Below are 7058 nucleotides of genomic sequence, written 5' to 3'. Positions count from 1 at the left end.
CGTTTTCCCGCTATTTTCTCTGATTTCGTGAAGATTCAGTGGTATGCGAAAGTTTCCGGTCAGATATACACGTTTTTTTTTCATTTTACCTCTTAAAAGCGATATTTTAAAGAATTTTAATCAATGTCGTATAACCGCGAGTCTATAAAATATAAGATAAACGTCCCTCTGTAACGCAACGTTCGTTTAAACTCTTTTGAATACTTCTTTTGGATGTAAATTATTATTATTTAAATGTAATAAATTTACGCGCGTTCTTGCCATTGTAACTCATCGGTGAAATTTCATTTATGGAATTATCGAAGACGAAGGATCGTATCTTTGTTGATAAGAGATTGTTAGATATTTGTAGATATTTTTTTTATGGTAATTTTGCATCAATCTAAGGAATCAAACTGAAAATAAAACAGTATATCGTTAACGATGCAGGTAAAAGTAAAATTTATGTAAATGCTGATTGCGGATTCTGCGGCAAAAGGTAAAAATACGATCTGATACGACGTGTATGGTTAGTTCGTAATAGTTTTAATAGCCTTGGAACGATTGCGATAATACGACTGTGGGAGTTTTCTCACTGCATTTTAAATAGCTATGCTTGCGTATGCTCAGCAAACTACCTAGAAAATGTTAAAATTTGTCCATATACTCTGGAATAATTAATTCTTTTATTCCTAAATTAATCAGTGACCTTGCTCATAATGAGCTTCATTTCCATAAACGACGTCTTGCAATTATCATGAAAACCTTGGTCATATTCACCTTGAACTATTTTCGCCATTGTATTTAATTACAGCTATAGATATTTTTGTAATATACATATATATATCACACTCCTGTTACGAACGTGACACGAGTTGATAACCGAATTTTTTTAATCATTGGTATAAGAAAAATCTTCGAGTATTTTCTTAATCTCTTAATTTTTCTTAATCTCATCTCTGTAGAAAAAATATAACGTGGCGTTACGCCCAAAGACAGTCCTTTGTATTTTTTAACAAATTAACATTTCCAAGATGTATCACTGTGGAAGCAAGGATGCGATATAAATTATGCTACAAATTGTAATTTAACTAATGCGAAATAAAAAAAAAAATCATTTATTTTACATTAATTTCTATAAAATTTGAGTGAAACTTTTTACAAAATTTCTACTTATCTGCGATAATTTCACAATGATAGTAGATGGATAGATCGATAGTAGTTGGATTGCGAGTATTCGGTCTACATTTCAAAGGTTTTTGCGAAAAAATTGCGAGTTATCGATGTAATACCAAAAGGCAGCGTAACGTCGATGAGTCAGGGCTTGAGAAGTCGGGGTATTAGTAGCTACGCAGTCCCTAATAAGAAGGGTTCTTTAACGCGGGGGTCGCGTGATTTGTTTGCCACAGGGAACAAATTTCGACGATAGACATCTTAAGTTCGATTTCTTCGCTCTAATCATCTATTCTAGAGGAGATAAGCTCTCTGTGATTAAAAGCGTCGGAGTTTCATCGTAAATAATGTTGATGCCAGCTACGATATCGTTTAATTATACCATAGACGTAGTGCCTGAACATTACAATACTTTTTTTTATACTTAGTTAAGATCATGAAACGAAAGACTAACAGGTGCATTTCGATTAAAACTCGCCAATATTTTAATAGGAACGAGGTATTAAATGTGTCCTATAGTCTGAAAGACGAATAACCTTCTGATTCTATGTCATATACGTACGTTCAGTTATTTCTATTAATATTTGGACATTCTTTAAAACAGGATAACTTTTTTAAAGTTGAGCCAAATGACTTGAGTTTATTTAGGAAGTTAGAAGATTATTAGTTGACTGGATGACGCGTAAGAGAATTTTGAAAAAATTGCAACTGGTCGTAATTCCGAGGAAGAAAAGAAAAGTGGATGTTACTTTTTACTAGTTTTTTATCTGGATGTGTAATGAAGATTTAAACAACACATTTTGAAGATTTATGGCAGCTATGTGTATATGTACATGTTGAAAATTTCTTCGAAATCGGATAACGTTGCTACAAGCTACAAACGGTTAGAAATGGCGAAAATTGCAGCTTCTCGTTACTTTCAGCCTATGACTGCAAGAAATGTAAAGATTTGTACAATTTTTCGATGCCTGTTTGTTTCTGTACCAATTAATTCCGACGAAATATTCTGGTTCTATACATGACATAAATAGCCAAAATCTGTTGTTTACATTTTCGTTACATGCCCGGATAAAAAAATTGCAAAAAGTAATTTTTATTTTTTTCTTCGCAATTTCGACCGATCGCAATTTTTTCATAAAATCTGTACGCCATCCAGTAAACTAATTCTTCTAACTTCCCACGAAACATCAAGCCGTCTGTCCTATTTTAAAAAAGTTGCTCTATTTTAAATAGTGTTCGAATATCAATAGGAATAAATGCACATACGTACATACATACACAGAAAACATTGAATTTTATATATGTATCGTGTTACATTTATATCTATATCGTCTACACACATCACAATATACGTAGAAAAATGATTAAGTTCAAAGTATTGGACGTAACATGGTACTCTTCAGGTGCAGGTTTTTACCTGCAATATAATGCTCACAGTATTAAAAATATATGAATAAGTATAATAATATATTATATTACATATTATACCATTATATCCTTCTATTATCATAACGACTTTTGCAATTATTTCTTTTATAACTGCAAGTATGAAAACTTGTTATTAAAATTACCACAATATTATTGCACGCAAACCAAGTTTATAACGTAGTAATATACTTCTCTAAGGACATCTATTTAATAAAAAAAAAATTGTTTTAGAAGAGATTTTTATTTATGGACATGTAAAACTGTATATATTCTAAATCATCTGTGACATATTATTCGACTGATAAATTAAAAAGAACTAATCAATGTTTATTAATTTCTGATAGGCTGCATATTTACTGAAGTGAGATACAACATATGTACCTGTATCGTATTGTTCTTTGGAAATAGGCGCAAAAATGCACTTAGACGAGTCAGTGGAATAAGGACATTTGGAGAACTATTGTCGTTATGCCGAGGTTGTGCTACGTACATAGAAAGGGCCAATGCATGCAAATTGCGCGTAGAATAAATGCACCTCCACGTATGTAGTAGTAGCGTAAAACAGGATCGGCACTAGGAACGATATAACCCTAGGAAACGACGATTATTAGTCACTTACTGGAATACGTGGCATGAAAAATTGCGAACACCTTGAATATAAGCTAATATAGGAGAGTGTTTATGGGGAAATTGACATTCTAATGACATTCTAATTTTATAACACGCACGCGAGTTATAAAAGTCAATTTTAATTTGTTTCTTAATTTACGGCGAAGAAAAATTAGTTGTCGTGTTGAGTATCACCGGTGAGTAATTATAAATTGCTTCGTACATTAATCATTATCAAAGATTGCGAATAAAAGGATCCATAAGCGTAAGAGAAGTAGCATTATCCGCTATAAATGTATTTATTTAGAAATTATCATTTGTTTTATTTATGCAATCTCATTTAACTTCGACTTCAATCAATTAACAATTGCTACGCCACTGACTTTAATGGAAACACCGCCAGTGGGTTGTTCCGCAAGAAGTCTAAGCTAGTGAAGGGTTGAAAAGGAGGGGAACAAGGGAACGACGCGAACACTGACCAGTCGCTTATATAGTCAACGAAGATTAGCATAAGGTTGCACGCGAAGCTGACGTTCAGGAATAGGATAAGGGAGTAGGTAGCCGTTTCCTCGGCTACCTTACCTCTCAACCTACAACCGACTGTGCGTACGACTTCTGGCTCGCTCATTTTCCGTCTCGTAAAACGTAGACCTGTGTGGAAATCTTTATTTATAGAAGTTGACATTTATGGTGCGAACGAAACGCGAGCTTATTAGATATATTTTACATACAGTATGTCTGATATAGTTTACATATATTATAGAATTACGTGAAAAATTATAAAATAATTACAAATTATAATTAACGCGATAACGTAAATTAATTGTATACTCCGATATAATTTTATCTCCGTCCGTTTGGAATTTATATTATGAGATTTTATTTAGATTTTTACGCTTTCTTCGTTTAATGTTATGTAATAGAAATTGTATTACAAGGATGATATACATTTGGTATTTTAGGTACAGTTTATTTATTTATGTGCAGTATAGTTCATTTGTACCTAAAAAGTATGCGTAACCGTTTTTAAGAAACGAAGTAAATGTTGTTCATCTCTTAGTTCAATTTTATGAAGTATCATACTATCGCGATACAATAATATAAAGTTACTGTTGAAAATGACAAGGTGAGTTCGTGCTCGCCATCCATATACAGATGCGTTAGTTATAAGAAATAGTAACTAGAAGATGATCCTATTTACAATCGATAGATTTAATCGACAGGCTTAAGATGTTTTTGTTTAAGGCTTAAGGCTTTTTGTTTTTATCCTTAGTTTTTGTAAGCGCGTGCAATAAAGGTTTTTTTGGCTCAGAACGGCGTGATAGATTTATGCATTCCATAAAATAATAACTATTCTGATCTTACCACTGAGTATAGAAATAACAACAGTTACAGTGTTCGATTTAGTTTTAGCATTGAAGATTCTGTTCTTTGGTATCGATCGATGCGGTTATGGGTTGACTTTATTTTAAGAATGTTAATTTTACAAATTACTTTTATTCCAAATTGCATTATTCTTGTAATCAAACTTTCAAGACAAGTCAAATACACATTAAGAAGTATATATCATACAATTCGTCTTCCTATGTTTTATATAGTTATTAAACAAAATCACGAATTTTATTTTCATTTTATTCTCATTGCTGTGAACAAAACTTACTTGTTCAGCATTTCATTACATTTAGCGATACAAGTAATACACACACGATTCTATAACGAAGAACAGCTTCAACTTCTTGAGCCAAACGTTGAAAACCATTGTTTTAGATTTTACAGTTAAATATGTATCGATCAAAGACACGTCTGGTCAGAATTTTTCGGCGAACATTAATCGGATTCTTCTGTGGTTAATCGTACAATGGCGTGTACGGTTAAAGTAAATGTCAAGTAGCAGAGTCCTCGCATTAAACCACGACGATAGAATATCTTAAGGGTGAAAGGGACCAAGGAGTGTGACTGACCCATTGAGGTCAGCAGTAGGTGTAGCTAATTTGCATTTAAACAATGAATTCTTCTTTTACTGATATTTCATGTTGCGATACTATCGGTACAAGTTACCCCTTATAGTCGTAGTCTTGTCGTAAATAACGATCTCACAAAATAATTTTACAGAAAATTTCTTAGTCGACCTCAAACGAAATAGAATTTAACGTATTAATTTGAAAGGATCATCGTCTTGATCGCAGCTCAGACTTCACGCAAGTGCCATCGCACTTTAATATCATGCGACCCAGTTAAGGGTGTACTCGAGCGATATTGTTCCGAGGGTTTGGCTTTGTTTTTCATGCCCGGTTTCTCGTTCTAATTTATAGTGGTTCAACGTGAGATAGCAGTTTTTACGTATTACTAGGCAGACAGCCTAAATACTGCTGATATCGTTACATGGTAGTTCGAAGGAAATGTCGAATATATTTGTATGTATTCTGTGTGTATGAAGTGCTTCTTCCTTTATATACTTGAACGTACGAATTCCGAGACACATAAATTTGCTTCTTGATATTTTGAAAGTTATTCTATCGTAGTTCATGCGTTTCAACTTATTTAATAACATTTACAACGTACGAAACGAAGATCTCACCTTTAACGCGTTTTCGAAGTGGAGTGATGTGTAAAGCATCGTAGTACACAATCTTGTATTTTAATAAATGCATACGTTGATACATATACAACGTGCGAGTGTGAGTATACTTGTGACTTGTCGAAAACGTTTGTGCATGAAAATCTCGGGTATACTCGTGACTGGCCGACAATGTGTTTAATTTGTTTTACACGAATGCAGCGATTGAGAGAATGCAACATAGCGTGTTGAATGCGATACAATAAATGAAAAGCGTAAGAATAAAGATTAAGGAATACAGAGATTGAGTACAGCTGGAAAATATATTTCGTAATAATTTGCAACAATAATTTAATTTCATTGAAACAAAACAGCTTCCCTCTCTTGTAAATATCAGTACTTAGCAATGTATAATATACCTATGTGAATATCAGGGCATTTGAAAGTAGATAATCAGGTACATTTGAGACGTGAAGTATTTAGAAGTAGTATAAATAATATTTATATTGAGCATTTATATAAGGCATGAATTTATTTTAGATCTTCTAATGAATAATGTAATCCTTCCAGGGCTTAAGTATATTCAATGTAAATAAAAAATTATTTATCGATAATTAATTAGTCATACATATCCCTTAGTCGTTTTTTTATAATCCTTTGACATCTTCCTAGCAACTGTTTTATTCGTATTTGTACAATTTGTATCATAACTAATCCAATTGTTTTAAGTTTAACTTTCACAAAAGCTGCATTAGATATTCATAGAATAACCTAATATGTAAAGAGCATGGACCAGTGATTAATGATACTAACATTAGAACAGGCTGAAATAATGTTTCGTGAATGTTTCAGTAATACGATTATTAAAGTGATATATTTTGCACGATTAAAAGGAATAGTCAATTATATAAGAAGTATGTAATTTCTCCACCACTGTTGTTAGTATTGTAGCATACGTAACATAAAGTAACTTTATTTTAAAAAGGAAAGATTTGCATGCTTTCCTGAATAGCATAATAATAAGAAATTGTATAACAGTAGAATTTATGTATTACGAACTTACGTATAATGTACGTATTATGCATGTATGTATATTTCACTTTGATAATGTGGATGTAGCAGAGTCCAATTATATCGATCTAAAAGTTAATTTAAAGTTTTACTAGCTGAAAATCTATGAATACATAAATTTCATTATTGGCATTTTCAACAATAGATATTTTACAGGAATATAGAGAAACATAATAAATGTTAAATAATCCAAATTATTAATAACAGTTGACGTCAGTCGATGAAGTAAGGAATATTAATA

The sequence above is a fragment of the Bombus vancouverensis genome, chromosome 8, assembly GCF_051014615.1.
Source record: "Bombus vancouverensis nearcticus chromosome 8, iyBomVanc1_principal, whole genome shotgun sequence".
NCBI classification, from domain to species: Eukaryota; Metazoa; Arthropoda; class Insecta; order Hymenoptera; family Apidae; genus Bombus; species Bombus vancouverensis.
The sequence above is the reverse complement of the archived record's forward strand: the minus strand, read 5'-3'. Positions refer to the sequence as shown.